The sequence below is a fragment of the Schistocerca gregaria genome, chromosome 4 (genome assembly GCF_023897955.1).
Source record: "Schistocerca gregaria isolate iqSchGreg1 chromosome 4, iqSchGreg1.2, whole genome shotgun sequence".
NCBI classification, from domain to species: domain Eukaryota; kingdom Metazoa; phylum Arthropoda; class Insecta; order Orthoptera; family Acrididae; genus Schistocerca; species Schistocerca gregaria.
Window position 1 is genome coordinate 591,409,491 of NC_064923.1, and position 18,715 is coordinate 591,428,205.

The window sequence follows — 18,715 nt, forward strand, 5'->3', positions numbered from 1 at the left end:
TACCCGTGGCACATGCTGTATGGTCACTTGCAGCAACAGCAACCTCGTCAGTACCTTCCACCGGGATAGGGGGCCTTCTTCTCCTACAGACCATACGAAGATCATCCGTGTTTTCGAATCTCATTATCAGCTTCTTTAAACGAGTTAATGACATCGTGCCGCTGCTCAGACCTTTCAGATGGCGATACTACTGTATTTGCTACCGTTCTCATAAAGCAATTTCATTGACAACAGATCGTCTCTCTGCACGAAAGCCACACTGTTCGCTCACGTTAACGCTTCTCAAATGACAGCGTGGACGTCATACTGCCAAACAGTGCACAGCACCAGATTTGCACCTGGTGGCCTAAATTATAAATAACTTTTTTTCGAGCGCAAACCGCTTCCGCATTTGCTCAATAGGATACCTATCACGTTTCGCTGTTATTGGGTAATTACAGCTCGCACTGGGCTTCTGGTTAGCTGCACTTTGATTACGACCCTAATTACGCGGTACATTCCGTAATCCTATGCAGACAAATCAGTGTTCGATTACTCTCCCGCCCAAGCTAAACTTTCTGAGATGAGCAGAACAATTTTTGTTTTGCCGTTTTATTTCTATTTTTGAAATAAAGAATTGTTTATACCTCCTTTATACTTCCGTAGGTCTTTCTCGGTAGTTCATGATTTCCAATGGCTATCCTTACACATTCACCCATCATAACCCGCGTTCTGGCACCTATAATACCACTGAATGGAAAGTGGGCTTCGATCACATAAGGGAAAATACTTCAGCTTCCATTCACTGAAAAGTGCACTCCTTAAGGAGATCAAATATAGCGACTACGTGACCAATATCCGAATTCTAGGAAAAGCACACATCAGTAGTCCAAGTGCGACTGTTGTTGCACAATATCTGGACCGTTTGGGATATTTTCTTTATATAATAGGGAAGAGACCTCCCCACTAAGTTTTATAGTGAACTGTTTTTAAGTTAAATACCGTGAGGAATCTGTACCAAATGATATCAGGAACATTTAAAAATATAACTGCGATGAGCAACATTATTCCAGATATTTGCAGAGGTATTGCCGTTCAAAACCCTGGATCATGATATTGATATCACTGAAGATAAACGTACACGTTAGACGAAGATAAAAAATGAACGTAGAAGATTCAGCAAACTCAACCGCGCGCCTACTGGTCAGTGCACTGCATGCTTTCACCAAAGTCATACTGTAGATTCACGTAAAAGCATCGCATCACACTAAGTGAGAAACAAAGTGCATATCATACACACGTGTAAATCGTAAACAAAGGAGGAAAACGAACAGCTCGATGGAGAAAAGAAGATTAGCGATAAACGTCCCATTCGACTACCTGGTGCACATGGCACACAAATCCTGACTGGGAAAAACTATGGAAAAAAAGTCTGTCGTATACATATCACTGCAACAATAGTGACATTTCCCTTTAGGATTGTAAATCTGGATGGGTGGACGGAAAACTGAAGCCCGGTCCTATCGAATACGTGTCCGGATTGCCACTAATGTACTCCCTCGCTAATTGTTACCGTTTTGAGCATTGCGTAGCTGTAATGACCGATTTTATAGCCTCTACTTCCTTACTAAATAAATTCAATAGCGATGTCTATTATCGACTCATTAGCCACAACAACGTGAACACGTAAGTAGAACCATTATACATGAACGTAGAAACACGACAGTTATGCAATAAACGGAATTCCTAACAGAGAAGCCCTTGTAAATTCGAAGAGGATGTTTTCCAACAGTGAGCGCATAATATTTTTAAAGCTACTAGCCTGACGTAATATTTATTAAAGGTTAGCAGGGACAGGAGGAAAGCTGTGTTTGCCGCGCCACATGCACAGAATAGGGAACGAAGTGCTTTCGAGTCCTTAAAGTCTGGTGGTTTATTCGAAGTTTGTATAAGGCGAGGCGGAACTTCAGATACCCACGGCACTAAATCCTACCTGTGGCCAGCAGATGCACAATGTTTGCCCTTTAGTCACGTACAGTCGGAGTTTGCAGCTGCCACAGGCCTCTGCCAGCTGTTGGCACTACATCACACAACACTGCGATGCGTGTCAACGAACGGACGGATGCTGAATGTAGCCAGCCTCCAGCATCCAATTTTACGGCCGCCAACCTTGTGTAGCAAGGAAAAGAAGACAGGTCTACTGCAACAACGAAAGCCTCACCGGATACTTTTATAGAGAGAGAGAGGGAGGGATGAAGTTTTTTGAAACATTTGTTCATGGAAATTATTATTTTGTGCGGTCAACCAATTCTAACTTTTTTCTTTTTTTTTAATCGGGTGAAGATTAGGGTGTGATGTCCCGTCGACGGGGACGTCGTTAGAGAAGTAACACATGCTAGGATTGGAGAGAATGGAAGAATGGCGACGGATTAGCGAAACTATGGTAATCTAGAACGGGGATTTGAATCGGCATCTCCCGAATGCGACATCAGCGTATTGCTCCCTCACTTGGTCTTAATGATATTAATATCTAAATACTACAGCGTAGTAAAACAAACAATTGTACTATCGTGAAATATGGGAGAGAGTGTCTCAGAACTGATACAGGATTTGAACTGGACATCATTAAAAGAAATCAGAGCTCGTACGGAAAGTTATAAGTGTTCATTCTTTCCGCGCCCTATGCGAGATTGGAATAATAGCGAATTGTGAAGGTGGTTCGATGAACCCTCTGCCAGGAACTTAAATGTGATTTGCAGAGACCCATGTAGATGTAGATGTAGTACCTATTTCTTGTCAATGATCTATTCTTTCTTCTTCCTTTACGGACCACTTCTGACAATCATTTTCTAGTCACCTCCCCCTGTAAGTCTTCTTTCCAAACTGCCTAGTACATTTTCATTTGTCCTGATCTTATTCGTCGTTTCTCATTTGTAAATACCATTTTCATTGCTTTTCGTTTATCTGTTTTTGATTTAAATCTAATTTTTATGTTTTTCAGTTTCTTTAAATCTACTGTTTTGTTTTTCAAATCGTCCGGGGTTCATTAAAGCTCTTTCATATCCCCCGTGCTATCTCTTATCCATCCTACTTTTTCCTTCATGTTCCAAAGGTTCTCTATATTGTTATTGGTAATCTGGTTTTTGGCGTCCTCATAATGTGACCAAAAAAACACGTCCTTCGCTTCCGCATAATATCTGTAATGGGCTGCAGTTCACTGTACACAACTTCATTTGGCACTAGCTGCCACTATCCATCTTTCTGATACACCTTATTTATTCATGATAAGCCTATTCTTCGTTCCAAATCTAGAATTTTGCCGAATCTGTCATTAGAAGTGACTTTGGAAAAAGTTTCACTTCCGTATGTTACATCTGGTTGAACCACGGTATTCTAATGTTTGTATTTATTTTAATTTAGTTTTGATTCACAGATATGATTTATTGTATAGGTCATTTTCATTTCTGAGCTTCTATCATTTTACTAGTTCATTCTTGTCACACGGTCTTCTCGTCCGAGTTGTATATTATAATTTCTCCTAGATCTTTAAACTGTTTCATTATTTTTACTTTCCTATTATTTACAGTTCTGTAGTCGAATATTGTCCCGATTTTTTGTATGATGTCTGGGGTTCTATTTTTTGAGCTATAACTTGTAGGCTTGTTACCGAATTGACTTCTGACTCCTTGCATGTTATGAGCTAGTAACGCTAAATCATCTGCAAATCCCAAACTATTAAGCTCTGGTTCTAAATTTTAGCTTCTAGGATTTTCCTTGTACCATTCCCTCATCACGAACCCCACAGCACAGTTGCAAATCTATGACGACAAATCAGCTCTCTGTGTTAACCTTGTTATAACGGTAAATAGCTCATATATTCCTTCTCCCAACTTTACTTCAGATTTGAAGTTTGTTGGAGTTAATTTTATCATTTTTATTAATTTAGGATAGAGTCTGAAATTCTATTACATCTTCATCATTGAATATCTGTGGATACAATCATCAGCTTGTTTGACGTTTACTGCTTATGACAAGATACTGACTCGAAAACATGAGGCAACGGTAAAATTCAGCAGAATCGCTTTAGCTTAGGAAATAATGATGCAGTTATGCGCTCATACATATACGTTGATTCGGATTTGTAGCTTAATGATACAGTAACTGTGCCTCACAGGAAACAAACAAGGACATGCAACCATACGTTTTATATCACTTCTGTTAACGTTTTATATTTTGTATGGAAAATTCGAATTCTTGTGCAGACATTACCAATAAAAGTCGGTAAACAGCAGCCAAAATTGATAAACACTCGTTCATAAATACACGAAATAACTATTTTCTCTGTCTGACGGAAGTAAAATTAGTTTTCTCCATTAGTTTTAGAAAGTAATATGTCGCTATCATGCAGAGCTATTACTTAGCTTCTAACAGTTCCCGTGTTCAATTATACGTCGCAGCTCAACACGTCATATGTTGTGTACTGCTCACTCAGAATCCATGAACGATGCTGCGGTGTGATGGTTTACCTACCTGAAAGATGAGAAGCTGTACAGTGGGTGGAATCACATCGGAGGGTTGTCTGTAGAGAGGCCAGATCAGAATGTGGTTCCTGACGATGGGCAGCAGTGTTCTACATCTACATTTATACTCTGCAAGCCACCCAGCGGTGTGTGGCGGAGGGCACTTTACGTGCCACTGTCATTACCTCCCTTTCCTGTTCCACTCGCGTATGGTTCGCGGGAAGAACGACTGTCTGAAAGCCTCCGTGCGCGCTCGAATCTCTCTAATTTTACATTTGTGATCTCCTCGGGAGGTATAAGAAGGCGGAAGCTATATATTCTATACCTCATACAGAAACGCACCCTGTCGAAACCTGGACAGCAAGCTACACCGCGATGCAGAGCGCCTGTCTTGCAGAGTCTGCCACTTGAGTTTGCTAAACATCTCCGTAACGCTATCACGTTTACCAAATAACCCTGTGACGAAACGCGCCGTTCTTCTTAGGATCTTCTTTATCTCCTCCGTCAACCCGATCTGGTACGGATCCCACACTGATGAGCAATACTCAAATATAGGTCGAACGAGTGTTTTGTAAGCCACCTCCTTTGTTGCTGGACTACATTTTCTAAGGACTCTCCCAATGAATCTCAACCTGGTACCCGCCTCACCAACAAGTAATTTTATATCATCATTCCACTTCAAATCGTTCCGCACGCATACTCCCAGATATTTTACAGAAGTAACTGCTACCAGTGTTTGTTCCGCCATCATACACTCATACAACAAAGGATACTTCTTTCTATGTATTCGCAATACATTACATTTGTCTATGTTAAGGGTCAGTTACCACTCCCAGCACCAAATGCCTATCCGCTGCAGATCTTCCTGCGTTTCGCTGCAATTTTCTAATGTTTTGAGTAGCTGGTGAGACAACAGTCTAGATGACTGACTAATTCTCCGGGACTTGCAGCTCTACGGTGATGATAATTAAATAATCTTAAGCAAAATTTTCAGCAGGTATTCTCCCGTTTGGAACTGAGGTTAAAGACTACTTACAAAGTCGTTGCCATCAGAAAAAAATGTGTTATTCTGTGGGCCTCGGCGTGGAATATTAGATCGAGCAATCCAACAGAGAGTATTATGAGGTTAAAGAAAAGGCATTCAGTTACAGAAGAAGATGAAAATTTAATGCAGTTGTTGGACTGAATACGATAGTAGGAAAAGGAGGAAAACTAAAAATTATAAGAGAAGGTTGACTGCAGGAAGGTAACGAATGGGGAAGCCGGCTGGCAGAATTTGGTTTAAAGCTCAGTTTAATAAACGCAGAAACTTGGTTTAAGAACCACGAAAGAAGTGCCAACACGGGACAGAGACTGCTAGAGACCTAGAACCAATGGAAGGCAGCAGACATTGTGTGTGGTCAGAGTTAATGCCTCCAATTTGTTATTCTCGACACTCTCTTGACACTGCGGATCTCGGAATATCTAATTCCCCTACAATTTTCGAAATGAAATGCCCCTTGCGTCAAACTACCACTCCGCGTTCAAAGTCCGTTGATTCCCGCCGTGCTGCCGCAATCACGTCGGACACTTTTCGCATGAATCACCTGAATACAAATAACATCCCCGCCAACGGACTGCTCTTTTATACCTTGTGTAGGCGATATGGCTATCCCGTGACTTCTGTCACCTCAATATATAATATTGCGAGGAGTGTTTGACAGAGCACTGAAAGTAAAGCAAGACTTGTGGAGTAGACGATATCCTGTCATAATAAATTGAACAATATGCATTTTTTTATTCGTTAATACCTCAGTGACGACTAGCATTTGAATAACAGAAGCGCTCCTCACCTGACAGAGAAAGAGTGATAACGGGCACTAAACTTCTCCACGCAGTTGCCGCGTCATTTTCTCGCGAGAAACAACGTGGCAACGCCTACTAAACGAACGAGCCGCCGCTCTCAAGCATGGAGAGCATTAATTCGATGTAGCGGTGGGTGGGCCGAGTTATTCTGCCTGGACTTACAGCTTCCTCGCATTCCGCCGGCGAAATATGAGCTTTCGCTACGCAGGAACAGTCGTCCGAAGAACACAGGATAGCTTAAATGAGAAAAGAGAACGAACAAACACTGACACCAACTTGTGTAATATTTCACGGCTTCTTTCATCTGAATACTACCTTTCCCGGGATAGTCTTTATTTATCGCATTGTTTCATATAGAAGGATCCACAAAGATATGCGGGTTGATCAAGAAATGTGTTTTTTAACGTCCAGGCACGAGTTAGTTACACCTTTCATAGATCGCTTGAACGAGTCTTTCTTTGATATGATGTGGTACGACATTAACACAGACATTACTTTTTAGTCTCACTCATGCCGCTTTACGTAAAAATCTCTTTCTTTCAGGCTACAAGTATTTCAATGGAAATTCTTCCATGGAGTAGGAGAAGCTGTTCTGGATAAAGGCGTTTAGATTAGATTTAAAATTTTATTTGCTACCGCTGGGCGAAGTGGCCGAGCGGTTCTAGGCGCTGCAGTCTGGAACCGAGCGACTGCTACGGTCGCAGGTTCGAATCCTGCCTCGGGCATGGATGCGTGTGATGTCCTTAGGATAGTTAGGTTTAAGTAGTTCTAAGTTCTAGGGGACTGATGACCTCAGAATTTAAGTGCCATAGTGCTCAAAGCCATTTGAACCATTTTTTATTTGCTACCTGTCATACATTTTATGGTATTAGACAAATGATCAAAAAATTTGTTGCTTGTAATGAACTCCTTTTCGAGCCACTGACAGCTTTAGTGGTGGGTAATAAAGGCCACTTCTCCCTCCAGTGGTGAAGTCATCTACATCATTATTCTTCCCAAATTGTGATGGATTATTTATGACGCATTTCATTTCGTGTATTGTGATGATGCTGTTAAATGCGCAAATCCTTGAATTGGTACCTACATTATGACCGCGGTAAAATGCCAGGTATTATTTTTACCGTACGCTTTGGTGCAGTCAATGCTTTCTTTGTAAGTGATGCGTTAGCCTCTGAAAATTGTTCTAAAGGACATTACTGATTGGAAATGTGAATTATATTTCAGGATCTTGACTCGTTTGTTTCCAACGCCAGCAAATATACGAGGAGTAAAAGTAGCTCAAACTGAAAAGTTGGAGAAACTCAATAATACACTTTTTTCAGCTCAAGTTTTAACCAATATGTGTAACTAAAAATTAGGAGCATGCTATCCTGTTTACTGACTCCTACATACTACATCAATTGTTGGTCAGCCTTACTTGTTGAATAGAAAATTTAGGGTTAGCAATTTTTTGAGACCACTTAACAATACATAGTGAAACATCATTAACAACCTATTTTGTCACCTTGTCTATAATGGAATTTATCATAATACAAGTATCATCTGCAAAAGGTATCAATTCTGCTTGCTGAATGTTAGGCGGAAGATCAGTTGTAACAACAACGACGCTGTACTATTGTACATATAAGTAATTTTTTTCCATCTGATTTTTCGATAAACTAGAGTAATTGATGTTCTGATTTCATTTTTTTTTTGGTTTCATGTCATTGTGTTAAGAAAACTGTAAACAAGTTTCAATGTGAATGTTAATGTTGTAAGTAGGCCGTTTAGGTTTTCTTATAGGTAACGCCACGTAGCACTCTGTATGAAAAATCACTGGATGTGCTGTGTACAGTTTGTGGCTAGTTTGCTTTGTTGTCTGCCATTGTAGTGTTGGGCAGATTGATGTAAACAGCGTGTAGCGTTGCGCAGTTGGGGGTGAGCCGCCAGCGGTGGTGGATGTGGGGAGAGAGATGGCGGAGTTTTGAAATTTGTAAGACTGGATGTCATAGACTGCTACATACATTATGACTTTTGAACACTATTGGGGTAAATACATTGTTTGTTCTCTGTCAAAATCATTCCTTTGTTATCTATGCCTATCAGTAGTTAGTGCCTTCAGTAGTTTGAATCTTTTATTTAGCTGGCAGTAGTGGCGCTCACTGTTTTGCAGTAGAGTAACGAAGATTTTTGTGAGGTAAGTGATTTGTGAAACGTATAGGTTAATGTTAGTTAGGGCCATTCTTTTGTAGGGATTATTGAAAGTCAGATTGAGTTGTGCTAAAAAATATTGTGTATCAGCTTAAGCACAGTCTTGTATAATTATTCTAAGGGGACGTTTCAAAGTTTATGTCAAATGTCAAGCAGAATTGTACTAGAATTGAAATGTAACAAATGTTGAAACTGTTGTAAGATGTTTAAAATTGTAACTGTGCGTCTGGTCCATACGTAGGCAATGTGTTAGGATATGTAGAATGCAAAACCTCGGGTGAATACCCTGTCTGTAAGGGAGCGGTACAAGGTGGATGGCAGGCGAGCGCGGGAGATTGCGCGCGGGCACTGCGAGGCACAACGGGCTCAGCAGCAGCAGTAGTTGGAGTCTGGCACTGGTTTGAGCAACACCTTCTGGAGCGAGGAGGCTCTCCTGGAAGACGTAGCTTCATTGAGCCTCGGGTATGCCGCACCAACGCCCACACAGCACGGCAAAATTCCATAGGCACTAAATGGAAAAGTATTGCTGCGCTAAGAAGAACTAAAGTGCCGATACGTCCAGAGCCATAGCTGTGGTTGTATGTGTGCTCTGTGCCTCGCCATCTCGCCACCCGCCAACCACTGCATCGATACAAGCAGGTTGAAACTTTTAGTACTGTATTCGTATGGACCAGAGAGTGAACTATTCAATAATAACCGAAATTTTACCAGAACTTTCCCATCATTTAATTATCCTCACAACCAACCTAGACAGGGCTCTTTCCAAATGTTGTGCAATCCGAGTGTCCCGAAATGAAAAATTGAATTTAGCGTTAATAATAATTACTTGCAGACCTAGCTGTGTTAGAATGGTGTTTAGAGAACTGTTATGTTAATGAACCAGTAAATGAATAACGAAGGTCTAACGAAGTTCAAAGATAAGTTTAATATTGATGTAGTAATGAAGTTTAATTTTTTCGAGACAGATATAAAGGTATTTAAATGAGCAGTAAATAAGATAAGAAGAGTAGTAACTCATATACTGGAAATCTTGAGCGGATAATAAATTCAGTAATATTTTTTTTTAATACAGTGATCATAACAGTTTCACGGTCCCCCCTTTTTTTATTCATTTGAATTCTGAAGTGTTCTAAATTGGTTTGACTAGCAAAAGTTAGAGTCAATATAAAAGCCAAAATTTATCAGTGTTTTATCTTTATCAAAATTGACATTTTGTGTGTGGCTCGAAAGTGCTATTTCTAGGGTAACCTATGCCCGATTTTAATCAGATCAATACACAGTACGAAGTTTTGTAGTATACATTATAGTGTAGTGTTAAATTCATGGTTTTTCCATATAAGTACAGAACGTGAAACTATCAGTTCAATAGATTTTCTGGTTCGAAAATTCTACTACATTATGCAGTGTTACTACTTGTTGTTTTGCATGAATATCTACCAACTTGTACAGGGAAGAAACTCAGTTAATGCCTAATTAGGCTGGCGACCGTATTTTTATTAAATTGGTAGCATCTTGAGTGTTGGTTTAGGACCATCATGATGTGTAGTTGCATTTCGGATCTGCTTGACGGATCATTGTTATTACAGAGTGGATGTAAGTCTGATTTGCCACCATTCAGGTACATGCGGTCGATATCTGTAAGAAAATCCTTTCTCGTAAAGTGAACCCCGCTCAATTACCATAGCACAGGCTGTAACGAGTATTGTGTGTCCCACGCGCACGTTACGCAGTCACATATATAAGGTGCAGGAATGGGCCATAAATTTAACCCTGCGGTACTCGAAATATGATGACTCCCAAGTCACTCAAAGTTTCTATCGTTCCAGCAATCTCTGAATTGCTCAGGGTAACTAATTCCATTCAGTTTTTATGTAGTCTACGGGCTTAACGGGCTGTGTTTAATGCCATCAGTCGGTACTCAATATATGATGTCTCCCAAGTCACTAAAAGTTTCTATCGTTCCAGCATTGTCTGAATTACTGAGAACAACTGATTCCATTCTGTTTTTATGTGCTTAATGCCATCAATTCCATAAAACTAAAGTTTTACTAAGAGTGTAACGTGATATACACAAGAAAATGCCTTGAAAAGACCACAAAAAATACCAACTGGCGATATTTCATTATTTAAGGGTTTTAATATATGGTTGGTGAATATTTAAACAACTTTCTCATTTGAGTAATACTCCTGCAATGTAATCTAATCGCTGGTATTGATTAAAACTGCAGTCCAGCGAATGATAGCGAACAACGAAATTTTACTTATTCTGCGTATATAGTGTAACAGGAAAAACATATGATTCAATTTGTAGGTGATTTTGGGATATTTAGGGTCAGAAATTTTGCATCCACAATTGTCACCTAAGACCACTGCAAAGGCTCCTTCACCGAGACATGAGGCCTGTAACACCGCAGTGACGTGTCTGTTTTCCATCGCTAGGACTAGCTATGGCAGAAAAGGCATTCCTGGCCAAGAGAAGTGTACTAATATCAAACATAGACTTCAACATGGTGAAGAAATTTCTGAGAACGTATGTCTGCAGTACAGAATTGTATGGTAGTGAAACACTGACTGTGGGAAAACCGGAACAGAAGAGAGTCGAAGCATTTGTGATGTGGTGCTACAGACAAATGTTGTACATCAGGTGGACTGATAAGGTAAGGAATGAGGAGGTTCTATGCAGAATCGGAAAGGAATATGTGGAAAACACTGATAAGGAGAAGGGACAGGATGATAGGGTGTCTGTTAAGACCTGAGGGAATGACGTCCATGGTACTAGAGAGAGCTGTAAAGTGCAAAACATGTAGAGGAGAGCACATAATATAGAATGTAGGCTGCAAGTGAAACGGCCTTGCCGCAATGGGTACACCAGTTCCCGTGAGATCACCGAAGTTAATCGCTGTCGGGCGTGGCCGACACGTGGATGGGTGACCATCCAGGCCACCATGCGCTGTTGCCATTTTTCTGGGTGCACGCAGCCTCGTGATGCCAATTGAGAAGCTACTCGACCGAACAGTAGCGGCTCCGGTCAAAGAAAACTTCGTAAAGAACGGTGTGCTGACCAAGCACCCCTGTTATCCGCATCCTCGCCTGAGGATGGCGGTAGGATGGTTCCGATGGGCCACTTGTGGCCTGAAGACGGAGTGCTTTTAAGTTGCAAGTGCTACTCTGAGATGAAGAGGTTAGCACAGGAGAGGAATTCGAGACGGGCCGCATCAAACCAGTCAGAAGACTGATGACCGAAATAAGAAAGTCACACACGCATTTACGTACGGAAAACACTTACACAGCTCATGTTCAGGCAAGCAGTCACTGGAACTTTTAATACTGTTTTCTTTTCGGAGTAACTTCCGAAGTGGCGCCGCGGTTAACAAGCTAGACTTGTATTAGTGTGGAGCGGTGTTCAAATTCCCCACAGGCTGTTTTGATTTGGTCTTTCGCTTCCGGCGGACGTCGGGTTCATTTCTTACATGATGACACTATGATTGCCTTGATGTTGTGTCCTCACTTCCAGCATTTTCTTTCTCTAATGTCGGAAATAACGTTGGTACACTATATTCTAATCTTCTTTCCCGCTTCATGTATTCGGCATGTTTTATAATACGAGTACCTATTATTCTGAATTTTCGGGACATGAGAAACTATTAATATCAGACCTCATTTTCGTAAATGTTGTCTGTGTAGTGTTACCACTTGTGAAGGGTCAAACCCACGATCGTGTTTGAAAGTTACGATTATCAGAATTTCTGAATTCCGATATTATTGAATTTCCAATTACTGTTGACACTGTGCTCATAGCATTCCCTCCAGTTGGCAACTCAATTAAGCTTCTTAGATAACAATTCGAGAAAATGAATAATTCAGTTTTCCAAAAGCAAAATGGTGTTCCGAACTATTGAACACGGCGGCGTATGCACAGCTGTACAACACGGTTTACTTCGGTTTAGGAAAGAAACTTCTTGGAATGCTCCATCACTTTTCACACAGTCGACCGCCTGGCTAACGTTCGTGAATTAGCCACTATTCACTGCTTTCTGGCACCTTATAACCTGCCCCTATGCTGGAGGTGATGTACATTTCGCAGTCGGGCTTCAGTTGCTAATGACACAATGAATTACATCCTCTCAAAAATAGGTCGATGAAGATCCGAAGCCCGCATCTCGTGGTCGTGCGGTAGCGTTCTCGCTTCCCACGAACGTGTTCCCCGGTTCGAGGTTCGATTCCCGGCGGGGTCAGGGATTTTCTCTGCCTCGTGATGGCTAGGTGTTGTGTGATGTCCTTAGGTTAGTCAGGTTTAAGTAGTTCTAAGTTCTGGGGGACTGATGTCCATCGATGTTAAGTCCCATAGTGCTCAGAGCCATTTGAAGATCCGAAGATCTATTTAGCCACACCTTTATCACAGTGCTGCTAGTATTATCAAGGGCAACTTACTGGGATCGAAGTGCTTTGTTTGCTGCTCCTTCCATGTACCATGCCCTGCACGTAAAAAGAGTAAAACAGTGATAAGAGTGTGTGTTGTCCGCAGATACGTACTCTGACCGGGCTGCTAAATGTTTACAGTCTGGTATAATGGTGCAATGATGCGTCTCGTACGCTACGCATAAGCACGTATAAACAGATCTATAGGCTGAGCGACGCCTAAAGGTATCTCGGAAGACGATCTGTGAGTAGTGAGACACAGCGATGTGTTCTTGGAAGACGATGTGGTGTAGATATACAACAGTATTAAAGTCCATTTGTGAGGGGCTTATTTTGTTCTGAATGATGCTCACTCGTGCATCAACTATACATACTACCCGAATGGTCAGACTGAAAGCGATCTGATACTCGTTTACATAGACTAAGTCTCACTCAGTTACGTGTATGAGCTGATTAATAATTAAATCGGTTTCAATTGCATTGAATGACTGGTTATTATCTCCGAATATCATCTGATTAAGTTCAAAATAAAACTTTCTTATTAGTACCAAATAAAATATTAAGAAACGAAATACTCAAGCCAGATGGGTCTGAGGAAGCTAGACTGGAACCTAGAAGCGTTGCATAAGTAACATCAAGAACGTAATTTAAAAATCATTTACTATTTATTCAAGAATCAAATTAGATAAGAACACCAATTTCGAACAAGAATGACCATTAAAGGAATACTTGGTTTTCTTTAAATAACGCAGTATCTACTTCAATAGCTATTTCTTAACAAGTGGGAAAAACCTCTGTTTGGTATAAGGAAAGATTCATCTCTTCTACCTGCACCCGAACATTCATCCGACAGTACATACGCAGAAAGAAAAGAACATACGGATAAATTTATACACCAGACTGAAAAACGATGAGCCAGAGAAACGTTACATTTACTGATCTGCCGCGTAGTCGGTAGCTCGCACAGGAATTCTTCTTCTCGAAAGTACAAAAAAAAAGAAGAAAGAAAGATGTGGGATGAAAGCAAGTTCTCATACGATTCGAAATTCAAGTTTAACAGATCTTTTGGATGAATATAACGCTGAGCTGCAGATTTACCAAGTGGCGGATAGGAACGTGGTCTAGTTTAGCTAACCAACACAAAGAAATACCGGACCCACAGAAGTTATTCGAATGAAATGAAATTACACAGACACGGAAAGTTATGAAAATATCTCAGAAAGAGAAAGTAAGATTTACAGAGCGGAAAGCTGTAACGCAGCACATGAGAAGCACTTGAGAACTTCAAACAAGAGAAATAAACAAGCAAAATTCAAAAGATACTGGGAACAGAGTTGTTTACAATCATGAATACTCCATGAAATTCCATAAAATTGGCGTATCTAATGTCAGATTTATGGAAGCATAGGTTACATCACTAAAACACATTAGATCATGGACCCATACTGCTAAGTAAATATTTTGTTGCAGTTGATTGTTTTCATCCATTTTGAAACCATAAACAACGTTAATCCCGCAACGCAACATTTTAACATCATTCCTATGATGTTGGGTACCTTATGGTAAACATTTTTGCGTCTACAGTGGCTCAAGCGGTGAAAGTTTAATTAAAACCACCTTGACTAGTCACTCATATCAGACGCAAATGACGCTGTCTGACTTAAAAAGTGAATGGTACGAATATACGAAATGAAAGTCCATGGGTTAAGAGGGTATGTGAAGTTATTGTAATGATTACAAAATCGAGTAAAATTTACAACGAACTTGGCAGTATCAGCCCATTAGCCGATACGAAGTTGCATCCCCTCAGGTCCGGATGCATACACTCGATTGGGAAGGGTGTCATAAACCAGTTGTATTCGCTCCTGAGACAAGCTGTCGCACAGCTGTTGTAACTGTTCTTTGACATCGTGGATACTGGTCAAATGACAGAGTTGATTCCAGAACTTGTTCCAGGAGGTTATCAGGAAAACATCTTGGCATTTTGCTGGTCATGGTGTAATATGTTGATTATTACTTGCTACTGTAGCGTTATCTTGAAGCTGTGAGAATGGAGGACAAGCGTTCCAAGGCGTTGAAGCAGAGACGATGCTCGGGACAGACGAAACTAGGAGAGATGTTGTTGCATGAAGTGAACCGTAAGGGGATAGCCTTGCGAAAATTCAGACGCCCCCAGACGCGGTCCAAGGGCGTTAGTTACTCTTCAAGGAATTAACATGTAACTTCATATGTAGTCTAGACGCTGGGGTAGGCTGCCACCGTAGAACTTTGTAAACACCAGGCACGAAGTATCGTATAAAGCCAGTTTGATACCAGAACTGACAACAGCAACGTCAATAGGCTCGCAAGGTTTACAAAGAGGGAGAAAGCGCCAAAAATTGTTGACCTTGCAGTCCCTACTCCGGGGAGCCCAAGGGGCGGGGCTACATGACATACAACAATAATGTTGCAAGACTTATTTGGCAGAGCAGTTACGTTTAGCTTTCAGTTGTACAATGCAACTGCATAGGAGCAGTAGAGGGGACCTAACTAAACCGTGACTGGCAGGCACCTGCAAGAGACCTACGGGATTGGCTGGATGGCTTTAAGTGGGAAAACAGTGCCCTCACGCGACTCTTTAAAACCCCTAGATTCCACATTTTGGCCGAGTTCTCAGTCAGGCGACCTGGGCGCCGAAACCGCGTCCGTCGACTCCAGCCTCGGTCCAGCTCCGCGTAAGTCTGCTCTCTCTCTTGGAGTGCCTCAGTGAGCAGTGTTGCATTCAGTACGTTTTGTTTTGCAACTAAGTTGTTGCCTTAAGATGCTGCTAGTGTTTACTACTGTGTATAGCATCCACTCCTAGGACTTCTGCACCGGCTTCTGCTGTAACAGTGTTATTCATGCTTTTTGTAACCCTAGAACTAACCTCCAGTCTATTAGTTAGTCCTGTTTGGAATAAATAGCTATTTCAAAGCTCTTTTTCCAAGAGTGTGCACAACGAGTTCCCTGTTCTGTCTCACCACCTGCATTTCTATTAAATAAATGAACCAGTGTTGGCTCAGATAGAAGGAAACAATCAAATGCCCTCACTGTGGACTGTCTTTCTGCCTTCTGTTCTTTACCGCTCTGGAGCGCAGACTGACTAGTAACGCCTTTTCCCCTCTCCCACCTATGTCAGGACATGATAATGGTAGTATCTAAACATCACGCAGACAGTTCATAGAGACACGTGCCATATACAGACGAGCGTTGTCCTGTAGAAAAGTGGCATGACAACACCGTCACTTGATATGTAACACACACGGGCACGGGCTTTTCCGTGACGTACCAATGTGCTGTCAGAGATCTGTCTGTCAGTAGCAGCCGTGGCCTGATATCATACCCTATGGCTCCCCCATAGTGCGACACCAGAAGTAACAAGGCTGATCTCCCCAAACCAATGGAAGAGAGGGACCTGTTACGAGGTACCCACCATACTCGCCTACTTTGGTCGTCTACGGTAGTGTAGAACCTCTACTCGACATTCGAAAAAATGAAGATACCATTTATCAGCATTCCTCACTTCCTGGTCGTGGCACCACTCCAAACGCAGCTGTTTGCATGGTGGTGTTAACGGCAGCCTACGCAAGGGACGGTAATTCCCTAGTGAGGCAACTGCTAGTCTCCGACCGATGGTGTGGCTTGACGCTGAACGTTGCAGGTAGCCCACACAATTCTAGATTGTCAGGCGCTTGCGTGTGGGCCGTTCGATGTGCTTGGTGCACAATACGGTGTCACACGTGTTCGCTCTTATCCTTGACGACGAGTACGTCTGCCCTCACGTTCTCATGAAGTCCAATATTGGGCCATTGTCACACCAGAATGCCCCATGTATCTAAATACTCCACGACTGGACAATATGGTGAAATGGAGACCCACAATGAGACCCATTTCAAACTCAATCATGGACTGACAGCGCTGTCTCACACGAGTATGTGCTATATCTGTGTCCTTCATAGTGATCACTAGATATCTTATGCTCTCCACGTCCCTTGCCGGCCAGGGTGGCCGAGCGGTTCTAGGCTCTACATTCCGGAACCGTGAGACTGCTACGGTCGCAGGTTCGAATCCTGCCTCGGGCATGGATGTGTGTGATGTCGCAGGTTAGTTAGGTCTCCGTTGTTCTAAGTTCTAGGGGACTGATGCCCTGAGAAGTTAATTCCATAGTCCTCAGAGCCATTTGAACCATTCCACGTCCCTTATGACTCGTACCAGGCACCTTACCACCACCAAAGACGAACAACAGTAATACACTCCGATGGCCTTCGGTCTGTCGCAGAGAATTGTGCAATGTGTTGATAGTCCCGTCACTCTTTTGCAAATGATGCGTTTATCTATAATCAAATTCTACCATAGGACGTTGCAAAAAGATCCAACCAGATCATGGTACAGTTTATATGGGGTGGCAACTTTCTATAAAAAGAAGATTGTTGACTTCACAAAAACAAAAAAATATAATAGCATGCACGGGCTGAATGCCAAAGAATCACAGCTAGTGAGGATAGAAACGAAATGATCACACAGGTTAAATCGTATTTGAAGTAAGTGGTAAGGTTTGATTAACTGGTGTGGAGGAATGCAGTAAGTGTAGAAAGGAGATTACTTACAGAACACTCGCGTAACGAATCCTACCGCACTGTACATTGCCTTGGAGCCATACCAAATAGATGTAACAGCATAGGAAGAAACAATACAAAGAATGGCTCCACAAGTGATGAAAGGTTTGTTTCATCCAAGAAACGTGCACGTAAGTGGTAAAGATCTGTACTGGCAGATGCTTAAAGATAGTATATATCCTACGAAAGCCTGCTTGCTAAGTTTCAGAAAACAATATTAAATGAAGTATCGAGGAATATACAGCAGCCTGTTACGTAGGTCTCCCATAGGAAAGGAGAATACAAAGATGTCAAATTACTCCCCACACAGAGACATTTAAGGAGTAATTTCTCTCGTACTCTGTGCTTGAATGGAATGGGAAGAAACAGTAAAGCGTGATAGAAGAAGGTATTCCTCTTCTACCATGCGCTACACAGTGACCTGCAGTGTCTAGATGCGGATGCAGATGTATTGAGTGGCTGCAATTAAATCGCAGAAGCGGAGTTAAGACGTAATTATCACGTGGTAGGGAAACAGCAAATATTCTAATGTGTTTATGCGGAACCCATTTATACAGAAAAATATTTAGTTCCAGTTGTGGCCACCAGGTGCAACCTGGCGCTGTGAATGCAAGAATGATGTATAAAAATGTTACCATATGCAGTGGTTTAGGAACGGGCATAACGTTGATTCTATTATTAACCACCATTTACGCAGTTACTTCTATATGAACATCGTAGACGTCCACAAAATGCTGTACATCGCCAGATTTGCATCTGTTGGCCAAAATTTGAACTAATTTTTTGCCACCGTAAATCTGTTCCACATTAACGCATTAGAATATCTACCAAGTTTCTCTACCGTGTAATAATTACAACCCGCACTGTACCTTCGTGAGCAACTGCTCTTAAGGGGGAATGTAATGGTTTTTGGACGAAGAAATGGATTTTTCAAAAATATTATTTTCTTAATCTACACAGTTTAAACTATGGTTTGTGTAAATTTTAGCGTGATAGCAGCTTTATAAATGTCTGTAAATTGTTAAAGTGATTCACTTTGTACTGGCGGTCATTCACACTAGATATACTAAATATGTACCTTGTGATGGGGACTCCTCTCCGTTCAAAGTTGTAACAGATACAAATCCG